Source organism: Aedes aegypti, chromosome 3 (assembly GCF_002204515.2).
Source record: "Aedes aegypti strain LVP_AGWG chromosome 3, AaegL5.0 Primary Assembly, whole genome shotgun sequence".
NCBI classification, from domain to species: domain Eukaryota; kingdom Metazoa; phylum Arthropoda; class Insecta; order Diptera; family Culicidae; genus Aedes; species Aedes aegypti.
In genome coordinates, this window is record NC_035109.1 from 35,153,329 (window position 1) to 35,164,363 (window position 11,035).

An 11,035-nucleotide genomic window follows, 5' to 3' on the forward strand; every position below is an offset into this window, starting at 1 on the left:
ATTAGTTCCGGTCAATTTGTCAAATCGGGCAGAATTAACATATTTTTCCTTTATTGTCAACATTTACCCTACTACGTGGTACTGGCCAAACTAATAACTTGTTTTAAACAATGAAGATCTATTGAACAAAGCTAGTTGATATAACATTCTAAATTACAAATGAAATAATCTTTTATGATGTCTATCAACGCGCATAACCTTTCCCCATGATAAATAACGAATAATTTAAACAGGGTCACCAAGTGGCTCGGTAGCTTAGTTGGTAGAGCGCTCGTCTAGCATACAAGAGTCCTGGGTTCAAATCCCAGCCGAGCCCGTGGATATTTTTCATAATTTCACCCATAATTTGTCCATCTTTACCACGCGTAATGAGTTAATTAATTTAATAACCATGCGGATTGGATTACCGAACAGCTCAATATAAGCGTCAATTTATGTTCATGATTTTTTCGGATCATCATATTTTTAACTACAGCATTATTGTCTCTTCTGAATCTTTAAACGTTTGAGGGCATTGGTTCCATATTAAGTTTTATTGAAATGGATATTAGCCATAAAGAATAGACATATTCTATGATGGCCTGTACCATTTAATCGTACACATTGCTCCCCAACATTATATTGTGACAAGGGGCTGTTCATTAATTACGTAAGACAATTTTGACCGTTTTTCGACCCCCCCTCTCCCCCCAAGGTAAGATGTTTTGCATGAAAATCAAAAATAATTAGGATGGCGCATCAGAAATCTCGAAACGCCCCTCCCCCCATAAACCCTTACGTTATTAATGGACCACCCCTAAGACCTCTGGAAAATTACAATTCCTTCTCATTAGTACTGCATAATCATTTGAGACATGCATTTCAACATGTGTGCTGGTGATATGAACCATTTTCCTTCATTTTTTTCCTTTTTTGCTGGAAATCACGAAACACATTCAACCATACCGAACTAAAAACCATTTTCTTCTGAAATCTATTGACATGGATGATATGTATTCATTTTCTTGTATATTTTATTTTGAGTTATTTATTGGACCCTGTTGGTCATTTGTGAGCGGTTAAATTTTAAAAAGAATCTTTTGCGATCAATTTGCAACCGAGTGGATTTTGAAGCTGATTGTCTCAAAATAATGGTTTTGCCACTTGGTGCAGTTTAGCAGAACCCCGGCTTTATGTCGTAATTTGGTTTGAAAACAGTTATAAGACCAGATAATACCTTCTACACATATCTTTCATTTCAAATTTTGGAGCTCTTTAGTAAATTTCACATTCTGTCACCTAGACCGGAAAGAAATCATTGAACTGAAGAATGTAAATATCATTTAAAGCAGATTACGCTATATTTACTCTGCCATCCCAAGAACAATATACCCTTTTCAAATGTTTGTTTTTTTTTTTTTTCAGGATTGGTTTTAGAATCTGAAACATCGGGTATAATCTCACCAAGATGGAATTTTCTTCGTAATGATGATACCACGAAGAAGTTTGTTGCTCAAGAACATTTATTAGAGGGAAAATAACTGAATGCGTCATATTGCGGACTGATCTTCCCGAGCAATGCCATTCTCGCAACGCTAAATGACCCATTATTCCATATTATATTCGCATGGGGGGATGTGTAATGCAACTTACTTTAGCTTTCCCTTTGATGATATGGATGAAATATCTTTCTCCGAGAAAAGGATAGGTATTAATCTAATTTGCAAATATTGATACGCAAGCATGATGGCATTAGGTATGCCTTTGAGATGGAAATATCCAGTGCATGCTTTGATCTTTGATGTTTTTATGCGAGCATTTGATGAATGTGCCATCGAAGGATGTCGTCTGTGATGAAATGAACAGGTGGATCATTCCTCTGGAGGGAAATTATCATACAGCCTAAGACGAAATAAAGACATGGGAGTCAGACTTAGAATAGGTACCACATGTTCTACTACATTTGGTTCTACACTCCGTACACTACAGATCGCAGTACACTTTTCACAGAATTCCAAATATTTCTCTTATACCTCTTGCGTCATAAAATTATGGACATCTGCAAAAAGGATATTCACGATTTTATTTCGTCTTTGACACAGCTGGAACTTCCAGCTTGGAAAATACCTAATTTTCTGTCAAATAAAGATCACTTTGGTTGTTTCTCTGAAAGATGCCCATTACGGTTGATAAATGAGAATAATGTTAGTGTCAGGATATTTCAAATCCATAAAAACCAACATTTTCCACCAGGACAGCCCTGACAGGTACCATCTGCGCACAGGGGCTGGTAATTAATTTCGCCCATCCGCTTTTGGACGAGCTAGTTTTTTGTGTTTCCTTGTTTTAGTTGCTATACTATAAATAGCACACAGCAGACGAAGACAAGAACACAACTGTTGGTACCGGAAAAACCGCAAAACTTTCACCGGAGAAAAATGCAGACCAGTTTCGACGGTCACAGTGGGGCACCGAGAAATGGACAACATTTTTCGTTGGTGGTGGTCCATTTTTTGGTAGCTGTTTTCTGTCAAGGCGTTGAATAATTATCCATTGCAGCTGGTACGACCAAAGGGCTAGCAACCCAGACAACCAAAATGTATGCATAACGAAATCACCTGGAGGCTTTGTATGTGCAAAGTTTCACTTATAAGATGTCGCGAAAAGGCTTTCTACGTACAAAAGTGGAGGCGATATGCGTGCATATATTATGTGATGAATAATAACATACAATGCGAGTGTTTAAATATTCCACCGAACTAACCTGTGATCTTATGCGACTTAACTTATGATAACAAATGTTGATTTGACAGCTGCTACGAATTGATTCGACTTACTTTGTACGAGTGTACGAGGCGAAACAAAATGTGCAAATGAACTCAGAAAAAAAGTGTTTTATGCGAGGAAACTCATCAATTTGACGAGTTTATCCACGGTGTTTTGCGAGTTTGATATAATTAGTATGAATAAACGAGTTATAACGTGAACTTTCATGCGATTTCTGGTTGTCTGGGAAAGACGAGGATCCGTGTTTTAAATTCCAATCCTTCAAAATGGGGATTGAGAACGGTTCAATCTTATCAATCGCAATGGTGTTATCAATCTTTCAAAGATTTACAACATATCTTGTGTAACCTTTCAAGATGACTTTTTAAACATTGACAGGCATTCTTCTCGTCCATCAATAACTGAGCCTCTCACTAATCTATTCTAACAACTATCGAAAAGCTAAACATTACATATACAAATTTGCGAAAAAGTAACAAGTCTTCTCGGTAAGAATCTAGCTCACGACTCCCTGTTCACTAGATAGGGCGCGTTGCCTCTACACCACGAGAGGACTCATGGACGCAGAAGTTAGCCTCCAATTTCGCTAATTGCAATAGAGTTATCATTCCTGAAGTTACTATTGAAGATTGATAACATATCCTTTCAGCGAACCCTAACGTGAAATTGAATAAATTTCATGAAACATCTATTGCCTGGGTGCCATTCCCAGCGTGACCATAAAAAAACAACAACCAAACAATGAACGACCATCGAGCCGAAAATTATTACCATTGTCAATAGGCCGTTGCTTGAACGTGGAATAATTCTGAATCCTTTACATTTACATTCCGTCGAACATGAGGATTCGGTAGCTTTGCGTCTGCTTCTGCCGCGAAAATGTTGCCAACCGTTAAGCACTGGGAAGGTAGAAATACTACTGCCCGAAAAGCCATAAATTTTCCGAACCACCTGGGAAATTTTTCCGAGCTTTAGAGCACCTCAAGCAAAAGAATACAAAAACGATATCTGATAGGGCCGCCGCTGCTGTCTACAACGGGGTTATTGTTGCAAATTGCGCAAAATAGCAGCGTCCAAGTGGGAGCTTGCTATCTTCTCCTTCCGCCTTTTCACCCGTTTGTAACGCAGATCGCGTCAAACGAAGACGTATATATTAACATCACAAAGGAAAGGATTTGGGGTACTCAGGAGATTTGTGTTCTGTAGTATACAGAATGTGGAAAACTGTAATTCAATTGATACGAGTTCGGAATGATGAATTGGCGAGCTTTTTTGTATACACCATGTCTAAGTTTCTGTACCTACATCTATGCGCATTACATAGTCACTCATCTTGCTCAAAGAAATTACCTATGGCAAAACTTATGAGCCACTAGAGCCATAAAACCGCTTTTTAATATAACTCAACCCAATACAAAACTATCGAACGACAGAACAGGATTGTTGAGATAATCAAATCTAACCGCAATCGAATTGTATACTGGATGATCAAAAGCTCTAGTGCAGGTAATTTTATAGTTCTCTGAGAAAATTAATTGCTTCCTTTCAGTCTCATACATGGGCAAAATATGGACGGGATTATGTGTACTGTGTTAGTTAACATGAATTAATGTTAAAAAAATTGATATTAATTGTGTGTTCAACACAGTGTATTATGTGCTTTTTCACGTATGGAGTCTTTCAATCGATACCATTTGGGTTTTCCGGAACTATTATTTTATAAAATGCTTTATCATGTCAATGTGGTTTATCTAAAAGCCGGTTTTTAAGGAACTTTCCTAGACATTTGAGAAACTTAAACCATCGTGGTATACTTATTTACTTTGAACGGAATGGTTGATTTTTCTCCACATTGATTTCCAAGTAACCAAACAGCTATTTAAATCGCCCTTCCTGCTTTTTTAGTGCTGTTACAGAAGTCACATGCTCTATATTAGCCCTATAAGTAAAAAAGGTGAATTGCTGAATTGGCTTGGTGTTACTTGGGTTAGAAAGCACATTACCTGTCAATTGGAAGACTTCCCACTTAACCACTAGCCAATTCGCCTTTATGGCCTTATAGAGGTACTTTAATTCTAATATAGAGCATGTCAGTTTTATAACAGCACTACATTAGCACGCAAGGCGAATTAAAGTGCCATATATTTGCTTGGATTGTGTCATCGCCATATTTGTGCCGAATTACAAAGATTCCATCAATAATTATTCCAGGATGTACATCACAAATTTTCCAGAAATCCAATAAGAATTTTTTAAGAAATTTATCACAAGAAAGCCCCTCCGAAGACCACGGATTTTTCAGGGCTTGCTCCAAATAACATCAGGATTTCCGCCCGTTCCTTCTAATAATTTTCTACAGATTCCTCCGGGGATTTATCCGTAAAATTCCTTAGGGATTTTATCAGTAATTCTTTCAATGCTTCGTTCAAGAATTCCACTAAAATATCCTCCAGAGTATGATTCAAGAATTCACCAGCAATAACTTTACGAATTTCTAAGAAGATTCTTTTCTTGCGATTCTACCACGAATTTCTCCATAAATTTTTCAAAAGATTGTTTAAGGAATCCCTCCCAAAAAAAATCCTCAGGGATTCCCACCTGGAGTTTCACCTACCAGTAATCTCTTCCAGTAATTCTTTCAGTATTTTTTGTGGAAATTCCTCCATAGTTTTCTTCAGAAAATCTCATAGCTAATTATCTAATTATTCCAGGAAATCCTTCCAGGGATTAATAAATGAGTTTCACTAGAAATTCCATCAGGAATTCCAACAAAAAATCCTGCAGAGATTCACTCGAGAAAATCTTGCAGTATTTTTACCCAAAGTTTCTCTAAAAAATCATCAAGATATTCCTCCAGGGATTCCACCAAGAATTATTCCTTGAAATCCACCAAAAAATCCTCCTGGGATTCAACATGAAATTCTGTAAAAGAAATCGTCAAATCTTCCTTCACGGGATTCCATAAGGAATTCCTTCAAAGATTCCGCTTGCAATTTTTGTACTATTAGGATTCTTCTAAGAAATCTTCAACAAATATAAGAAATTCCTCCAGCGTTTTCACTAAGCATTTCTCCTGGTATCCCTGAAGAGATGAGGCGTTCCTTCTAGAATTTCTTCAAGAATCTACCAGGATTTTCTGAGAATTTTTAAAATGAATTTATAAATGTATCCTCCTATAAATGTATTTATAGGAGGATATAAATGTATCCTATAAATGTATTTATTCCTCCTGGAATGCAGAAATTTTTCCAAAAATCCATCAAGAATTACCTTAGAGATTCCTTTAAGAATTCCTTCATTTAAGAGTTCTTACTGGAATAATTTCTCTAGGGAATTCTCTTGAAGTTTCTATCATGATATATTTGGGAGTTTTTCCAAGGTATTCTCTAGGAATTTCTACAGCAATTTCCTTAGTGATTCCTCTAAGGATTTCTCAAGAAATTGCTCTATGGATTTTTAAGAAATTTTGAAAAAAAAAATCAGGGGTTTTATCTGGATGCATCTTCTGTTTAATCTTCTGATGAAATATCAGTGACGGACCTGTTGTAGGGGTTAGAACACACGCCTCTCACGCCGTGGACCTGGGATCAAATCCCATCCCCGAGATAGTCACTTACAAAAAAGTAATAGTGACGACTTCCTTCGGAAGGGAAGTAAAGCCGTTGGTCCCGAGATGAACTAGCCCAGGGCTAAAAATCTCGTTAATAAAGACAGAAAAAAAAAAATATCAGTGGAACCACTGGAGGAACTTTTTTTTTTGGAATGCTGTAGAAGCTTTCTGATGGGATATCTAGAGTAGAGAAGGAAAAATTTCTAGTTGAATGTTTCGAGAAATTCCTGGCAGATTTTTTCGCCAAAATATCGGTGGTTTTTCAGTAGAAAACAAAATTGTGGACACCTGGAAAAAGTTTAGGTTAATTCCCTAGAGAAATTCCTGATAACTTTGAATGAATTTGAATAAAGAAATCTTGGTAAAATCTTTTCTGGTGGATTTTCTGCTGAAACTCTGATCAAATTCCCAGTGCTAATCCTGGAAGAACTCCCAATTAAATTCCTTAAAAAAAACCTTCTCTCGAGGAACTACTAATGAAATACAGTCGAAACTCTATGAGACGATATTTTAAGGGACCATCGACTTATGGAAATATCGAGTCATGGAAAAAGAATACTATGGAAAGCGACTGATAGAGGTTTCCCTGTAAACAAAAAAAAACCGGTGAAGTCTCTGAAGGAATAACTGGAAAGAACTTTATAGGAAATTGTGTCGAATCCCTGGAGAAATTTCTTTTTGAATGCTTGGGGAATATATTGGAACAATTTCTGATGGATTATAAGAATGAATGAACCTCTTAAATTCCTGGTTAAATTACCGAAAATATCTGTGGATTTTTAGTGAAATCCCTTTGAGAATTTCAGCGGCTCTTCTTGGAGGTTTTTCTGATGGACATCCTGGAAAATTGTCTGGGAGAATTGCAGATGAATTTAGTGGAGAAAGCGCTGGTGGAATCCTAAGAAGAATTCCTGGAGGATTTATGTGGGGGATTTTAAGTTTGAAGGAATTCCTTTTTGAACCGTTGGACGAACTTCCGATAAAGTTACTGGAGGAAATATCGGTGAGATTATTAATTTTCGGTGAAACCCTAAAATAAATTTCTGTAAAAATCCCTTGATAAATTCCTGGTTACACCCGAGATTGCCAGAAGATATTCCGGGCTAAATTACTTTAGGAATTTCGGAAGGAATCTCTTGAGGATTTCCAGTAGTGGAATCTGTACTAGAAAGTTTGGTAAAATCCCTAAAGGAATTCCTAACAACCCTCAGAATCCTTGGAGCTAATCCGGGAGAAATACAATGAGGAATTCCGGGAGGAATCCCTTGAAGAATTCCGAGATTAACTCCTTTAGGAATTTCAAGAGGCATCCCTTGACTTATTCCACGAGGAATGGTGGAATGGAATTGGTGGAACCTGGTAGAAATTTCAAATCAAATTTCGTAATGAATTCCGGGAGGAATCAGTAGATAATAACTTGATGGAACCCAGAATAACCCTGGAGGAATCCTAAAAAATCTTCAGAAGTATTCCTGACAGAACTTCCGTTGGAATACCAGAAGGTTACCTTGATGGAATGTTAGGAGGATTTCCTGATGAATACTTTAGAAGTTTTCCTAAAAGAATCCATGGAAGAATTTCTGATGGAATCCCTAGCAAAACATCTGAAGGAATCCCTGAAAGAACTTTCGATATAATCTCTAGAGAAAGTTTTGATAAAATTCCTGTAGGGCCCCCAGGTAGAATTTCTGAAAGAACTTCTAATGGTATCCCTGGAGGAACTCTTGATAAAATCTCCTGATAGAACCCCTAGAGGAACTCCTGCTGTGATCTCTACAAGAACTTCTGATGTAATCTCGGAAAGAACTCATAAAAGAATCCTCGATGTCACTTCTGTTGTAATCTCTATAAGAACTCCTGATGGAATGCCTTGAGAAACTTCTGATGGAATCCTTGGAGGAAAGCCTCAAAGAATGCCTGAAGTAATTCCAGGTGGAATCTCTGAAAAAATGCTGATGAAATTCCTAGAGAAATTCTTTATAGAACCCTCTGGAATAATTCCACTTGAAATCTCCGAAGAAAATTCTGATGGGATTGCTAGAAGGACAACTGGTGCAATCCTCAGAGGAATTCTAGGTAGAATCCTTGAAGAAACTTGTGATGGAATCCCTAGAAGAACTTCACACGGAATCTCTGAAGCAAATCCTGAAGCCATCCCAAGGAGAACTTCTGATGAAACCCCTGCAGAAACTCCTGACGAAATTTATAGAAGAAGTCCTAGAATCCATAGAAGTCTTTCGATGTAATCTCTAGAGAAAATCTTGATAGTATCAATGTAAGAATCACAAGTAAAAATTCTGAGGGAACTCCTGTTGGAATCTCTGGAGGAACTCCTGATAAAATCCGTAAATGATTTCCTGAAGGAATCGCTAGAGAAACTACTGCTGTAATCACTAGAAGAACTTCCTCAAATAATTTCTTCGTGACATTTTCGATGGAACCTAGTAGAAAGTTCTAATCGTGTCTCTTAATAAATTCCTGATAGAACCAAAAAAACCCTAGAGGAATCTTTAGAAATCACTGGAAGCATTCCTGGCAGAGCTTCTGTTGGAATACCAGTAGGTAATCTTGATGGAATATCAGGAGGATTTCCTGATAAAATCTTTAGAAGTATTTGGAATAACTTTTGATGAATTGCTGATGAAATAATCCCAGGAAAAACTTTCGATGTAATACCTAGAGAAACTCTTGATAAAATTCCTGTAGTTATCCCAGGTAGAATTTATAAAGAAACTCCAATGGAATCTATGGAAGAATTCATGATAAAATCCATAGAAGATCTCCTGATGGAATCTCTAGAGGAATTCCTGCTGTAATCCCTAGAAGAACTTCTGATGTAATCCCTGTAGGAACTCTTAATGGATTCCCTGAAGGAACTTCTGATGTAATCCCTATAGAAACTTCTGATGGAATCCCTGGAGCGATTCCTGATAACATGCCTGGAGGAACTCCTGATAAAATCCCTAGTAAAACTCCTGACGAGATCCCTAGAGGATCTTCTGATAAAATCCTTGGAGAAAAAAAAAAGAAATTCAAGGTGAAGTTCACGTTTGGAATCCTTAGAGGTATTCCTGGTGGATTTATGTGAGGTATTTCTTGTTTTGGGAAAAAAATCTTGTTTTGAATCCCAGGAGGAACTCGTGATAGATTCACTGGAGGGAATACCGGTTGATTATTTGATTGCTTGTGAAATCCTTTTGAGAAATTTCTAACAAAATCGCTAGATGAATTCCTGTTATCACCTGGAGATATTCCAGGAGGGATCCCTTGAAGAATTCCAAGATTAACTCCGTGATGAATCTTGGCAGGCATCTCTTGGTTGATTCCACGATCCTTTAATGAATTCCGGGAGACTCTTTTGAAGAATTTCTCGAGAGACTTCCGTAAAAAATTTCTGAGCGTAATTTTTGATGGAACCTGGTAGAAAGTTCTTTATCGAATCTCTTAATAAATTCAAGAATGAATCCACAATGAATAACCTTATGGAACAAATTTCTGGAAGAACTTTCAATGTAATCCCTAATGAATATGTTGATAGAATTCCTGTAGGAATCCCAAATATAATTTCTGATGGAACTCCTAATGGAATCCCTGGAGAAACTCCTGATATAATTTCTAGAGAAATTCCAGGTGAACTACCTGAAGGAACCCTCGATGGAACCTCTAGTCTAAAGGAACTCCTGAACTTTTGTTTTGCGGATATCTCAGGATCCTGACCACTTAGAAGGATGGCGTCTTCGGCAAAGTTGTTCAGTAGCTCAAGCGCTATCATTATAAAAGTTATGAGGTTCAAAATTTTGCCACCAGGCGGCGCTAGTGAGCATGAAACTTTTGTTTTGCGGATATCTCAGGATCCTGACCACTTAGAAGGATGGCGTCTTCGGCAAAGTTGTTCAGTAGCTCAAGCGCTATCATTATAAAAGTTATGAGGTTCAACATTTTGGCACCAGGCGGCGCTAGTGAGCATAAAACTTTTGTTTTGTGGATAGCTAAGGATCCTGGCCACTTAGAAGGATGGCGTCTTCGGCAAAGTTGTTCAGTAGCTCAAGCGCTATCATTATAAAAGTTATGAGGTTCAACATTTTGGCACCAGGCGGCGCTAGTGAGCATAAAACTTTTGTTTTGCGGATATCTCAGGATCCTGACCACTTAGAAGGATGGCGTCTTCGGCAAAGTTGTTCAGTAGCTCAAGCGCTATCATTATAAAAGTTATGAGGTTCAAAATTTTGCCACCAGGCGGCGCTAGTGAGCATGAAACTTTTGTTTTGCGGATAGCTAAGGATCCTGGCCACTTAGAAGGATGGCGTCTTCGGCAAAGTTGTTCAGTAGCTCAAGCGCTATCATTATAAAAGTTATGAGGTTCAAAATTTTGCCACCAGGCGGCGCTAGTGAGCATAAAACTTTTGTTTTGCGGATAGCTAAGGATCCTGGCCACTTAGAAGGATGGCGTCTTCGGCAAAGTTGTTCAGTAGCTCAAGCGCTATCATTATAAAAGTTATGAGGTTCAAAATTTTGCCACCAGGCGGCGCTAGTGAGCATGAAACTTTTGTTTTGCGGATATCTCAGGATCCTGACCACTTAGAAGGATGGCGTCTTCGGCAAAGTTGTTCAGTAGCTCAAGCGCTATCATTATAAAAGTTATGAGGTTCAAAATTTTGC

The 11,035-nt window shown here is 37.7% G+C and overlaps 1 non-coding gene across 1 annotated transcript; it reads left to right on the plus strand.

Moving 5' to 3' along the window:
• Positions 1–244: 244 nt before the first annotated feature.
• Trnaa-agc lies at positions 245–316 on the plus strand. The gene has a single exon. It is a non-coding gene; the product is annotated as a tRNA-Ala (tRNA).
• The last annotated feature ends 10,719 nt before the right edge of the window (positions 317–11,035 follow it).